This window comes from Peromyscus maniculatus, chromosome 11 (assembly GCF_049852395.1).
Source record: "Peromyscus maniculatus bairdii isolate BWxNUB_F1_BW_parent chromosome 11, HU_Pman_BW_mat_3.1, whole genome shotgun sequence".
In the NCBI taxonomy this organism is placed as follows: domain Eukaryota; kingdom Metazoa; phylum Chordata; class Mammalia; order Rodentia; family Cricetidae; genus Peromyscus; species Peromyscus maniculatus.
This window is the reverse complement of record NC_134862.1, coordinates 60,158,773-60,173,379: the sequence shown is the minus strand read 5'-3', so window position 1 is coordinate 60,173,379 and position 14,607 is coordinate 60,158,773. Positions and strand designations below refer to the sequence as shown.

Genomic DNA, 14,607 nt, shown 5'->3' with positions numbered 1-14,607 from the left:
GGGTAATGAGAAAATCACTGCCAGGGGACTCAGGCACTTCATGATGATCAGTGTCTGAAGCACTTACTTTGGAGAACTCTTCTAAGCGATGAGTGCTGTGGACGGTGGTTGAGGCCTCTCCTGGCAGTTTTGTGTAGAGTAAGCTGCATATAGTTTTCCTTTATTCCTGTCAAACCCTCCTGTTGACTGAGGTGATGAGAGATCATGGCATTAACAGAGAGCTTGAGAGACATTTAAACCACCAGCAGGGACCACCACCTTCGAAATATGGCGATCACTCTTTGATGAGTTCCTCAGTTTGTTTGTTGGAAGTGCTATTTAGGATGAAATCAACTTTCGCCAGTCAGTTTCACCTCAGCCTTCAGAGTATATGCAGAATAAATCTGGTTCCTATTTGAATTTTATATATATGTATGAATACATATACATACATATATATATATATATATATATATATATATATATATATATATATATATATATATTCTTCCAAGCTGAACAGCCTTGGCTTTTTAAGACTTTTCTCAGATATTTAATGTGTCATTTCCTCCCTGGAAATATCTCAATTTGTGATCTTAAAGATCTGCAGAAAGGCTAGGGATGTAGCTCAGCCGGTAGGGTGCTGATCTCGAATGTATGAAGTCTTGAGTGTCTTGAGGTGTCGTAGCATGGGTGTGTGGAAAGAAGACTCAGAGGCATCTTAAGAATGAACCTAGTCTTTCACAGCTGCAGGGGGATCCAGTCTCTAAGGACTGAAGCACCTTTCCTATGCTCAGGGCATTTTTATTTTTCTCTATGTTTACACTTTAGCCAGTTGATTTCCATATGCTCAAAACAACCTGAAAGGAGCTCCCAAAAATACAAGGCCAAGTGCAAATTTCTTGACTCGTCAGATACCACAGTTTTCCGGGTTTCTTGAACCAAGTTTTGCATAGGCCTTCGATCCTTGGAAAACTCTGAGACAGCTTCTACATAGGGCAACAAGAGAAACAAAGGGTAACTGATAAACAGACGATGGATTAGGACTAGGTGCTCCGCTCTGGAGCCAGGGCAGGAGTAGCTCAACCAGAATGCAGCCACACTTGGGTTTAACCCTCAGCACTGAATAAATTGGCATGAGGACACTCTGGAGATAAAGGCAGGAGGATCAGAAGTTCAAGGTCATCCTCAGCTACTTCATGGATTTAAATTAAAAACAAGTTGATAAAACTCATGCTTTTATTTTATGTGGGTGCACGTGTATTTGTTAGTGTAGGTTTGTGCATATATGTATACATGTTCATGTGAAGGCCAGAGGTCAATGTCAGGTGTCTTCCTCACTTTTTAGCACTAGTTTTGAGATAGGGTTTCTCATATTTGTGTCTGTGAGACTGGTTAATACCAATGAGACAGAAACTCAGTTCTTTAATTGCACAAATTATATAAACATTTATTTATTCCAGTCACTAAGCTTTTTTTTTTTTTTTTCTTTCTTTATGAGACAAGGCTCATGTATCTCACTAGCCCAGGCTGGCCTCAAACTCAACATAAAGTGAAGGATGACTTGGAATTTCTTCTCCTCTCTCCAGTCTCCTAAGTTCTGCGGTTACAGGTATGCACAAACCATGCTCGAAGAACAAACTCTGGGCTTCGTGAATGCTAGACAAGCACCTCACCAGCAGAGCCCACCCACCATTAAGCTCGTTAAAAGCAGAGCTACCGTGGCTGTCCTACCATGTGTATTTTGGAAAAGAGGAACATTCATGGCTGTGGAGTTATAGATCATGTAAATACATATTTGACATACTACATATTGGTAAACAATTTCCAAAGTGGTCATACTAATTTGTATTCTTTTTTTACAATTAAAAAAATCATTTAAAATTTTTTATTAGTGCCGAGTGGTGGTGGCGCACACCTTTAATCCCAGCACTCAGGAGGCAGAGGCAGGCGGATCTTTGTGAGTTCGAGGTCAGCCTGATCTACAAAGCGAGATCCAGGACAGGCACCAAAACTACACAGAGAAACCCTGTCTCGAAAACAGCAACAACAAAACTTTATTAGTGTGTGTGTGTGTGTGTGTGTGTGTGTGTGTGTGTGTGTGTGCGTGCATATGCATGCTTGCATGCATGTGGGATGTCCTAGTCCTAAACAACAGAAAGTTAATGCAAATGTAATTGGTTCCAGCCCTAGTAGGCAGCAGAACTTAGTTAGCAGCTTCAGCCACTTGCTTCTGGATTTAGAGTTAAGAAGGATAAAAGAAAGGGGCTGTGGAATCTTCCTTCATGGTTAAGGAGAACACCTGGGGCCAGGTGTGTATCAGGGGAGCCCCCACATGGAGGCCCACAGAGGACATTGTGTGAAGCTGGGAAGGTGAAGCCTGCGTTGTGTTGGAGACCCTAAGATGTTGGAGATGCCAGAGCTGTGGGATACCTGCCGAGGAGAGCTGCTAAGGAGTAGAACCAGCCTGCGAGAGAGAAGTGTGCTCTAGTTAGTAAAGCTGGGAGGAGTTGGAGATCTGGAGTGCTTTGACATCAGACATGGGATACAGAGTTTGGAATCTGTCCTGCTGGATTTTGTTCTTGCTTTGATCCAGTATTTCCTCATTATATCCGTTTCCCTCCCCCTTTGAAATGGTAATGTGTATTTTGTGCTGTTGTATATTGGAAGTGTGTGATCTGGTTTTAATTTTGATTTTACAGGCGTTTACAGTTAAGAGATTGCAATGTGTCTTAGAAAAGACTTTGAACTATGAAACAGTACTGAGCCTGTGAAAGACTATGGGGACTTTTGAAGTTTCACTGAAAGCATTTTGTGTTATGATATGGCCACAAGCCTTTGGGGGCCAGGGAGTAGAATGTGGCAGTTTGGATGAGAATGGCCCCCAGAGGTTTATTATGTTTTAATGCTTGGTCCCCAGTTGGTGGAACTGTTTGGTAAGGATAAGGAGATGTGGCCTTGATGGAGGAGGTGTGTCGCTGGGCTTTGAAGTTTCAAAAATCCATGCCAGGCCCAGTCTCTCTTTCTCTCTGCCTGCTGTCTGCAGATCAGTATGTAAAACTCTCAGCTACTGCTCCAGCACCATACTGCCTGATTCCCACCATGATGATCATGGACTAACCTTCTAAAACTGTAAGCACACCCCCAATTCAATGCTTTCTTTTGTAAGTTGGCCTGGTGATGGTGTCTTTTCACAGCAGTAGAACAGTAACTAAGACACATGGCTTTGACTGTGCCCACCCCCAATGTGTTGATCCGAGGTCTGACCTGCCTTCTAGAAAAGTGGGCAAATTGCGATGATATCCACCAGACAGTAAAGTAGGAATCTGAGGGCCCCATAAATGTCACCTTTGACTGTCTGGAGGAGCAGACTGTTCCTTATGACTTTAATAGTGACACCCATCTCCCTGCTTTTGATGCTGAGGCTAGCGATGCCCTCAATGTCCATTTAGTTGAGCTAATTTTCAAGTTTGACAATGGGTTTGGTGTAGGAACAGTTTAATAGACCTTCTTGTCACCCAGCTTCGAAGGCATGAGAGCTGTTCACCCAGCAAGAACACAAAGGTCGAGAGAATCCCTCAGCATCTGGGAGTCCGTGCTTCAGGTCAGCGACCAACACACCGAGAGTCCACTCTCCTCAGCTTCTGTCGCAAAGCCTCTTCAAAGGAGAGGCATTTAGGAAGCCTTGTCTTGTAATGTACCATCAGTGAAAGCACTGGGCTGCACTCTGCTTTCCTCAAAATGTCCAAGACAAGACCCCACACACTTTAATTAAGAGAAAAGATAGTATCAGGCGGTAAGAATATTGAGCAAATGGCACAGAGAAGAGGCTTGGTGGATATGCAGCGAGAGAAGGAAATGCCCTTCTAGTGGAGGTGTCAGAAGGGCTCTCTGAAGCTTCATGAACTGGGACCAGCTTTGGAAGCTGGATGTTCTGGAACAGGGAGTGAGATAAAAGTAAAGCTTCTGCTGTAACCAGGGGCAGGAGTTGTTAGCATTTCTCAGAGTCTTGGAGTTGAAGTCTGTTGGTGTCTGAGAAGCGCACTAGCTGAAGTGAAGGGACTTGGGGAGGGCAGAGACGGTGCAAATTGACTCTGCAGTCTGACTGGGGTGACCGGTGCCTTCCTTTGTGGTTTTAGGGAGTCCTGAGGGCAAGCCCGTTTGGGTGATGCTGATTTTAGGCATGGCAAGATGCTGGCAGCACGTGTGACTCCAAGTCTCCACCAGGTAGGAGGAGCGTGGGACTGGGTGAAGAGGGAGCTAAGGGTCAAGGCTGGCGGGGGACCCCAAAGTGAGACAGGGGCAAGAGGACCACGTCTAATTCTTCTCCCACAGTGCACTAGGAACTGAAGCTGCTGACCACAGTTACTCCTGTGGATCCAGTGACAATAAGTTCTCTCTCAGTAGCCCCACTGGTGACTACCAATCAGCTAGAACAACAAGTAATTTGTGATCAGACCAGGGCACACTTGGGGGTAAAGTCACCCCGCCAGGAGAATATGCGTTCCCGGGGACCACCATGAACTTCAGGCTGTTCACATTCATCCCCGGTAGCAGAGGTCAAGGGACAGATGGCAGCTGATGTGAAGAGAGGCTGATGTGTCTGGTTAGCAGTCTGGCCATTCCTCAAGGGAGCGAACACCAGCCCAGCGGTGGTGCGGCAGGCTGCCTGCTCTCGGGAACTTCCGGGAGCCTCACCAAGATCTGCCACGTTAATACAGCTTTGATGCTTTCAGCTTCTAAGACATTGGAAATACAGTTCTGGGAAATTCTCCTTAGGGTATTTCTTTGAACCTTGGCTTCTTCTTCTGGGGCAGGGCTAAGAAAGGAAGTGGGGTACACAGGGAGGGAGAGGGGGAGGAAGGGAGGGAGGAGAAGAAGGAGAATCCTCCGTTTTAGAGGGCTATTTACTACTCACCAGCTTATCCACGTCATGGTTCCTCATTCTGTAGTTCCTTAAATAATGCCACCTTCTCAGTTTTAAAATTCCCTGTTCAGAACACAGTTAAATAGCTTAAAATGATCCTTTCAGTTAGAAAAGTGTATATTTATTATTGCTCAATGACACTTTGCATAAAGAAAGAATTTAGAGCTCACAAATATTTTCTTGTAAATTATTTCATGTTGATAGTCAGGGAAGTATCCACATTCCAAGATTCTTGGGATACAGCAGGTGACTTACCTAGCTCAAGGCCACACAGGTAGATAGATTTGGGCCAAAACTCCGAGTTTCTAGTAACACTAAGGCAAATGACTTGAGGCAAAGAGATAGGATAGAATGAAGGTTTTGTTTCCCTGTCAAATGCAAAGGGAGAAAAATATATTCCATTATTCTACTTCTTGTTAAAAAAAAAATCCTATTATTTTCAATAACATACAAGAATTTAGAATATGGTCTTTAAAAAATTTTAAAAATATTTTTATAGGGGTTGCTTGCACGTGGTCTGTGTACCATGTATATGGCTGGTACCCTGCAGAGGTCAGAAGAGGATGTCAGATCTCCCAGCACTGTCTTTAGAGACAGTTGTGAACCTCCACGTGGGCTATGGGAACCGAATTCTGGGAATTCCTCTGGAAGAGCAGCTAGTGCTCTTAACCACGCAGCCATCTTTCCAGCCCAGGGATATTTTCTTGAGAGTACAAACAGAGCAAGTCTTCAGTTCCACCGCCCTGTACGGAGGTAACTGCTGTTATGAGTTTGATGTACTTTTATTTCATTATCAAACTAGTATGTAGTCATTACAGGCGCCAAAAGGAAAAAAAAATTCTCGTTCCTGTGCTACTTGGAGACAAAGTTAATATTTCCTTGCCCTTCATATTAACCTTTATCTAGGCACATTTTTTATAATTATACATGTCTTATATAACTAAGGTTTGAGCGCATGTATGATTGACTGCTTTTTAAAAATTTACATATCAGGAACATTTTCTTATGCTAATAGTTTTTTGGAAAGGTATTTTCAAGGCAGCATATTTCTTTAATTAGGGGTGGGGCAGTCGTTTAGTTAACCATTTACTACATTACTGGAAATTTCCAATGTTTGTATAATTATAAATGATGCTGAGGTACGTTATCTTTTTTCTTTTGTAAGGAAGGATGCTTATAATGCTTCTCTTGCTCTACATTTATGCATTTCCCTTTATTTACCTCACCGAGCACTTGTGTAGAAGTCAGGTATGGCATTAATTATCAAGCCTAATCATGTGGGGCAGGCCTGGTCTCCTGTCCACTGAGCCATTTGTACCAAAGGGATAATGAAGGGAACAGAGATAACGAGCGTGGCTCTTTGGCTGCTCATTAATGCCATCTGCTCAGCAAAACATTAATGAGCTGCACTTTTGACCCGTGAAGAGTGCTTTTAATTATAGCTCTTTCTTGGTGTCTTTGCTCTTTTAATTCTCCCAGTCTGCTGGAGCCTTTGAACACACTGTCTGTGCTTTGCAGCAGTGAATGAACTCTCTGGCTTTGAGCTGATTTCAGCATCACAGTCTAAAGGGCATGATAAAAGGACAAATATCCCTCTAAGCTTTGGTTTTTGCACTGAATCTGGAATAAACGATGTAGAGGTTGAAAGCTCCCACAGACTATTTGACTAGTGGACCAATCACGAAAGAGCTAAGCAATGAACAGTTGCTCAAAGATTACAAACCCTATCAAAACCACAAACATGATCAACCTAAATAGCAATCAAAGACGTTGACTAATAACTAAAATACTATAGCATTTTAAGCTATAAAATTCACTGTTTTTCAAATGGAATATCCAGTTTCACCATGGTATACAGCTGGCACACGTAGTATACAAATGGATTCATTTGTGACCAACTTGTTTGCCAGTAGGGCTGATAATAAACGCCATTTGGTCAACTTAGGGGTAAATATTAATGTCTTGAGATGTGCCTTGCTTTCTTCATGAGGCAATATTTATGTTTAGCATAACGTATCCAAAAAAGAATTATCATGGTAGGATTCTAGCAACGGTTAGTTACAAATGGGAGCTTCTGTTAGTGAAATGCTTATTATTCCTGGGAGGGAAAGAAAATGTCAGCAATGTCACATAAGAGACAAACGCCTTGTCCAGCCCTTGTTGCATAAGTTGCTAACTTGATAACATACATTAGTTATGTTCTACACCACATGGTTGTATAGAAGAGTGGCTGTACATGGAGGCAGCTCGTAACTGTCCACAACGTCACTTCCAGGGGATCTGACATCCACTTCTGGTTCCTGAAGGCACCACAGGCAGAGTACTCATACACATAAAATAAAAATAAACAAATCTTTAAAGAAATAAAAAGAAGAGTGATTATAATTATATAAAAGAGTGTGTTTTGGAAGCACACTTCAGAAAATCAATTTAGCCAGAGCAGTTTGAAGAGACGTTTTCTCATTATTGAGGCATTTGGACTGGAGACGAGTTGATCAGGGAATGAAGTACCATAGCTCTTCTCTGGGCTTCACAATCCCGAGCTGCCCTGTGTAATGACTTCAATTATAGCCAGGTCCTATCTGGGTAAGAAGAAATATAGCTCCTAGCATTCAAGGCTGAGCCCTAGTGCTTGATTCAGGTACGATTCTGAGTTTATAGTTAATCAAAGCTTGCTATTATTAGATAGAATAGAAAGTGTTAGAAGATAATTGAGTAGTCCAAATTTCCAAGACCGATGTACAGTCAGATAGAAATGAAACCCAACATCCCTGAGCTCAGGACCACAACTCCCACTGACGCTGACATGGGACAGTGTGCTCTTACTGGGAATGCAGCGATTTCTGCCTCTGGAAATGCACTTCCTGATGTTACTGCCACCATCCTGATAGACCAGACTCTGCTGTCTCTGTTTCTTTGAATCACTCGATTCCAAAGTGACAGTTACACTGCTCAAGTCCTAGGCTCATGAAGAAATGACACCAAACATTTCATCGCTTTTTAACATATAACAGAAACCCCCTCTGACTTAATCCCAAATATGAAATGTGTTTGCTGACACCATAGCTGATTAGAATAAGGCCAGATCTTTCTGGGGATAAGGGCAAGGCAGTGAATCTCTGTTACATACGTATGTTTATCTTTTCTTGCTTTTTGGTTTTGGTAGAAAGAGAGCCAGATAGGCAACAAGTTAGACCAGAGGTAACTGAGGAATCTGCAGTTGTATTTTGGATCTAGGTCTCTCCTGATGGCCGGACTGTTCCTGTATTTAAACCTCCTTCCAGCTGAGGTTCTTCGGCTGTATCAGAAAACCCAGGCTCCAGAGGACTTTCCTAATTGAGACACATGCATACCAATGAAGTCGGTACATCGACTCCAACTAGGGAAGCAGATCAGTGCCTTGCTGTGCCATCATCAGAGAGGCACAAATGGGAGCAGATGGGAACAAACACAGAGAGCCATGGCTAGACAGTGTGCAGAGAGCGAGAGACTCTGCAACACTCAGCCCTAAACAGGTTGTCTCCATCAAATCCCTCCCCTTGGGGCTCAGAGAACCCTGTAGAAGAGGAGGCAGAAAGAGTGTAAGAGCCGGAGGGGATGGAGGACATGAAGAAAACAAGGTTCTCTAAATCAACAGACTCGATGCATGTATGAACTCAGAGAGCCTGAGGCGGCCTGCACAGGGCCTGCTCAGCTCTGCACCAGTTCAGGCCCTAGAGCCGAAAGGAGAAGTGGGCACATGCCCCCCTGCCTAACCTGGAATCTGTCTCCAATTGATAACCACTTGCAAGTGATAATTTCCTTTTCTCCAGGGGAGTCTCACTGGGGGAACAAATCACTCTTAAGGGTAGGCTGCATGCCCAGAAGCAGATGCCAACAGAAAACTAACTCAAGGACATCTTTGGAGGTTCCTTGTCTCATAATGTCATGTTAGGCATTTATTTTCCTTTTTAAATTTTATCTTTATCTTTATTTTATTTATATGTTTTTTTCCTTTCTCTTTTTACCTTTGTGTACATATCATGGCATGTTACCGCATTTAGTGATTTTATGGGATTCCTGAGTGTTCGAATGGGTGGGTTTCTGGCTCTTGTGTCTTCTTTTGGGCTCTTTCCTTATATTTGTTTGTTTTGTCTTATTCCAATGTGTTAGTTTTTGAAAACTCTATTTTTAATAAAAGGAAAAATAGGAAGACAAAAAGAAATTTAAAAAGGAAAGAAAAGTCTGTATCCTTAGAAGATCCCAGCTTATATGATCAGGTTTGGTGGTCTTGCTTTGCCTTCTCCATCCCTGGGCTTTTCAAGAGAGTCATGGAAAGAAATGCCTTAAAAGGGAGACCTAGTACATCATGATTTGGGAGGGGGAAAGGGGTCCCCTCATCCCACAAATACGCTACTAATCTCAAAAATATTCATTGTAACTTAAAAGCTCACAAAAGAAACTGTAGTGTTCTCCCGCTCACCCTCCTTTTCAATCTTTCTCTGTAGTGGACTTTGACTTACTAAATAAATTTCTACTTTAGCTATCTGTGGTTCTTAGTTGAACTCTTTCCTCAAAGAAGATAAGAAATGGGAGAAACCTTTGTGCTGTAACACAGTGAGTTCCTGATTAGGTACATTTTGAGGGATATAGAAATAGTGACCAAAACCATTCAGCTGGACAACATCATTGTAGAATTATGGCAGGCAGAGTAAGAGAATAAAGATCTACCCTAACCAACTTGTTAGTCAGTGACCAATCACTTTCTGCTTTGTGCTCAGTGGACTCAGTTTGCTCCCAGGTGTCTCCTTGGTCCTCCAGGAGGTAAGATTGTTTCCTGTTTCAGAGATTGGGATTGGTTGGGTAGTTGCAAGGTATATTTCTTGGGAGTTCATGTTGAGTCTATATATAGTCTTATTTGCTGTCAACATTGTGTGTTGCTTATACAACACTCAATAAGCAGTGGGATGCATTGGGTCTGGCTATCTTGTCTACCTCCCTCCTGAGGTCTTTTGGTGAGAGTTAATTATAGGCCACAGGTATTTTTACCTTCTGAGTCTATTCAGAGTTATACCCTTTCTCCAAACCTTACAAACTTCTAATTTCATTCTTCCCAAATAGTAATATCTGACCAAACCATCATCACATTCCAATCAATCTCCATCGATTAGCACCCAGAGCTACCATTGTTGGAAAGCAAACTGGCTGAGGAGATTTCTAGGTTTTACTGACAAGGTTTCGGCTTCTTTGTTTTCTAAGAGAAGTGCCCCCCCCCATGGGTGTGAAACATTTCCATATCCTAGCAGGTGCTAGAACATCTTACAGTGCTCTCTCTAAGCCTCTGCATCAACTGCCTGCTGGTCAGACTCCTGGTCTGCCAGTGGGGCTTGAAGACGGGTGAAGGTCAGGTCAGAAGTAGCTGTGCAGGAAGTATCAACCACTTGTTTACAAAAAGTGCTTCCAGAAGGTGTTTGTACTTTGGCCTACAGATAAACTCTTCCCTTTAAGACTAATACACAGCAGGGTCCACTCAGCTAATGGTGAGGCAGATGAGATAACCCACTCAAGATGGTCAGCTGGTGTCCCATGACCTGCCTGCTAGTCTCTATCAAACTCTTGAGGCGAGGTGTTTCTCAAGGGGAACAATTACTTGCTGAAAAGGGCACGGCTTTTATCCAAAACCTTCCGAGTGGTTATTGTATTGTCACTCGCTGTGGGCTCGATTTAGCATCCTTAACTCCCTCCCCTTGTATAGCTGAGGTGCTGTTTGTCCTGATGAGTCACAGAGTTTGGAAACAAGGCTGGGGGAGCTGTGGTTCCTAGCAATGGGAATGCCCTCTTGATTAGGGCCTCTCTTTAAAGCTGCAGCACAGGGGCAAATGGATATAGAAATAGCACTTTCCAAATCCACAGATGTCCAGAAAGCTTTTGTCTTCTCAGTGGGAGAAGTGCAAAGCTAGCAGTTTTAACAGAGTTCTGGAGATCCTAGCCCCAAATCTCTCAAGATCACGGTGTCCTTAGAAACTAATGTCACAAATCCCGACATCATCTTGACTTCTCCTTCCTTCTTATATACATTGTCTTCCTAAGACATGTAGAAGAACCGTCTTTTTTGTCACGTAGGGATTAGTGACGTGTGACAAATGAGATCAGTCATTTAGGGTTTCATCAAAGGATCAATTCTAGCACAGATTGGTGCGACAAAGAATGGTGTTGGAAATGTATTACCATGTCCACTGGGAGAAAGCAGGGGTTTTGGCGTCTGTATAGTGGTTAAAAGTAAAAAGCATTTTCTTCCTTAGTGGCAGTATATCATCAAATGCAGGCCATGTAGGTTTGCTCAGGTGCAATGGCCGCCTCTGAAGTAGAAGGTACGGTTGAATGCTGGCTTCTGTTTCTCATCTACTGCTATTCTGTAAGAAGCATCTGCCTGGGGCACTGATCAAAGAGGTAAGTGGAACAGGGACAAAAGATGCACCACCTCTGCATTTCTGCTCTTCGGTGATGGAACAAGGGTTTGTATTAGTCATGGGAATCCCAGAGATTTGCTCCATTGTTTCTGCAATAATTCGCCACAGCCCTGAGAGCGATGGAACGGGAGAACCAGTCAGGTCTCATATATACATATTCTAACTATACAATCATACCCAGTAAAATGATCACATGACAGCTTCATAGTTACCCTAGGCAGCTGAAATATTGGCTATTCTAATCCCTAGTTATAAATTCTGTGGCACATGGGCTAGTGAGCTAGCTCAGCAGGTAAAGGTACTTACTGTGGAAACCCAAGAATCCAAGCTGGAGCCCGAGAACCTATGGGGGAAGAATGGACAGATAAAAGTTGCTCTGACCTCCACACATGATCTGTGGTATATATGCACCTGTATTACACACACACACACACACACACACACACACACACACACACACACACACACACAAATAAACTGTGTATCCAGGAATTAGCAGTATAGAGGTGTTTTCAGTAAGGATCTAAAAGGCTGAATACTGCCTTTTCCTTTCTCTGATGCATAGTTACCGTGACAAATGGCCATAGTTCCCATCCAATGCTTTCCTTTGGGAACCACAGTTGATGGATGTACAATGCTTGATTTCCTGTTACTGCAGGCATCGTCTTCAAAAATGCCCCCTTTCTCCTTCCAGGACTGGAGACCACTCAGGTTACAGCTCTTGATGAAGAGAGTGGATTCCTACTATAGTTGCTTAGACTGACCTTTACATCCCAGATGTATAATTTCTTAAATATAAAAATCTAGTAGGACCTTGGACTAGTACTACTCCAGTGCAGGGGACTTGAACTTAGTCACGGGCATGATCAACAGAAGGCAGAGGGTCCAGCTGTTGGGCTCCTTTACATCTGCTACCGTGAACTTGTCATTAAATGCTAATATTTGGTCATTGTGACTCCCAAATGCCAGTATTTCCAGTGAAGTGAGGTCAGTCTGTTCCTTCTGTGTCTATCTCTGCCTTCAGGAAACAGCCAGTGAGGTCCCATCAGACTTTTAAACAATTCAGAAGCAGCTTTATAGTGTGAGCCATTTGAATCTTCCAAGGTGTCTTTATTGCAAACCTTGGGGGCGGGGGTCCTAGTCTTTTATGATCATCACCCTTAGGTTTCATTCCAGGAATTTTCCTAGACTTGCAATCTCATCACATGATACGTACGTCTGAGGACAATCTTTGGTTTTTTTTTTTTTGGTGGCGGTGGTGGTGGTTGTTGGGGGTGTGAGGGAGCCGTGAATGGAATGTCATAGCACCTCTCCCCAAAACAGGAGATTCTTGATCATCTGTGGTTTTAACAAATGGTTTCGGGTTTTAAGCACATCCTTCTGTGTTACTTGCTCTTCTCGTTGCTACGACCGATTACCTGACAAGAAGCCGTGTAAAGAGGGAAGATGGCAACTGAGAGGACGCAGTCCCTCATGCTGGGGAAGCCCTGGCAGTAGGTGGGCCGATGGCAGCAGGAATTTGAGGTAGATTGTCACATTGTATGTGCAGTCAAGAAGAGAGAGGAGACAGGCAGTGGGGACAGGCTAGGAAACCCCAAGGCACATCCCCAGTGTTCCTCTTCCTTCAGACCCACCTCAAGGCTCATGTCCAGGTGGGTCAAGAGTTGAAACACATGACCCTATGGGGGACATCTAACTACAACATTTTATCTTCCTTTGAGCTGCCCAATGGTGGGAAGAATAGTTACCTCATGTTCACTGCCTTGGTAGAACTTCACTCTTTTATGCACTTATGTGACATTGGTCCTTCCAAAGTGTACTGGCTCATGTAAGGCAAAAACAGAGGCCCTAGATTCTCCTGCAGAGCTCCCTAAAATGAACATGGCCCCAGGGACACCTCAGTTTAGGGGCTCACCCTTCCTTAACTGTAAGCACATAAATGGGCGTTGTTTTCTGTTACCCCACTTGCGCCCATCTGTTAACACGGCAGTGGTAGGAAACTCAGGTAGAATTTTAGTTTCCAACACTAGACAATAATGGCCATTTAAATTAGGAGATAGTTATCCAACAAGGTCTGTCCAGCTCATGGACTGCCCCTAAGTGGTAGAGGACAAGAGCTGTAGAATACTCATTAGAAAACACACCCGTTTTCCCTCCGGCATGCTTCACTGAGCTGTGGCCACCTCCACAGGGAGGTAGCCATGGCACCCTTCTCTGTTTGTGCCAACACTGGCTCTGACATCAAACACTGGCTAAAACTGCAAGCCCTCTCCTCCTTGACTGTGGATGCTTCCCTGTGTCACCCTCTAGAGCCGTGGTTCTCAATCTTCCTAACGCTGCAACCCTTTAATACAGTTCCTCATGCTGTGGTGACTCCAATCATAAAACTACTTTCATTGCTACTTCGTAACTGTAGTTTTTCTACTGTTATGAATCATGATGTAAATATCTGATATTTCCAGTGGTCTTAGGTGACTCCTGTGAAAAAATCATCTGACCTCCAAAGGGTGTCATGGTCCAGAGGTTGAGAACTGCTGCTCTACAGACACAAGCCTTATGCAGTCTCTACTTCTTCGTGTCCAAAAGAAACCCAGGTTTCTTTTCTTTAAAAAACATAATTTTTATTTTTAGTGTTTTATTAAACAAACGATTTACAGATTTATGGGATACAATGTTATATTTTAATGTATGCTTATGTTGCTTATGGGATTATAAATTTACACAGCCAGTGTGGAGAATGGTATGAAGGTTGTAAGAATACAACTACCATATATTGGACAATCGTACTTTTAGGTACATATGCAAAGGAAATGAAATTAGTGTGTCAAAGAGACACCTTGTTCATTGTAATGCTATTTGTGATCATGAACATTTCAAAGCAACACACCCGTCTATCAATAGCTGAAGAAAGAGGTATGGTCCACATATCTTAAAGGGCACATTAGAGTAGCCTTTAAAAAGCAAGGAAACGCTGTCATTTGTGACAATAAGGATCTAGAAGATATTATGAGTCATTAACTTCTGATCAAAACCAGGAGTCTGTGTGTCTTGAGTTTTACACTTGTACCATAGCTGCAATGAGCCTTAACAGTGAGTATCTGTTGTGTCAAAACTTCCCAGGGAGAAGCAACATACATGTCTACTCTGATAGGGACCACATGACAGACCAAAGTATGGTATACCACCAAAGCCCAACTTATGAATGAATGAATGAATAAATAAATAAATGTAAATAAAGGTAATTTTTAAAAT

General features: G+C 43.0%; 1 long non-coding RNA gene across 5 annotated transcripts in view; it reads left to right on the top strand.

Annotated features, from left to right (window-relative positions):
* LOC121821292 (uncharacterized) overlaps nucleotides 1-14,607 on the top strand; it is a 133,535-nt gene that overhangs the window by 7,817 nt on the left and 111,111 nt on the right. For 4 of the 5 annotated variants that reach the window (XR_006062020.2, XR_006062019.2, XR_013043325.1 and 1 more), the window contains exon 2: nucleotides 4,119-4,206. The exons of the other annotated variant lie outside the window; for it this stretch is intronic. This is a non-coding gene — a long non-coding RNA (uncharacterized LOC121821292). The remainder of the gene's footprint in view (nucleotides 1-4,118; nucleotides 4,207-14,607) is intronic. 5 annotated transcript variants of the gene reach the window in all.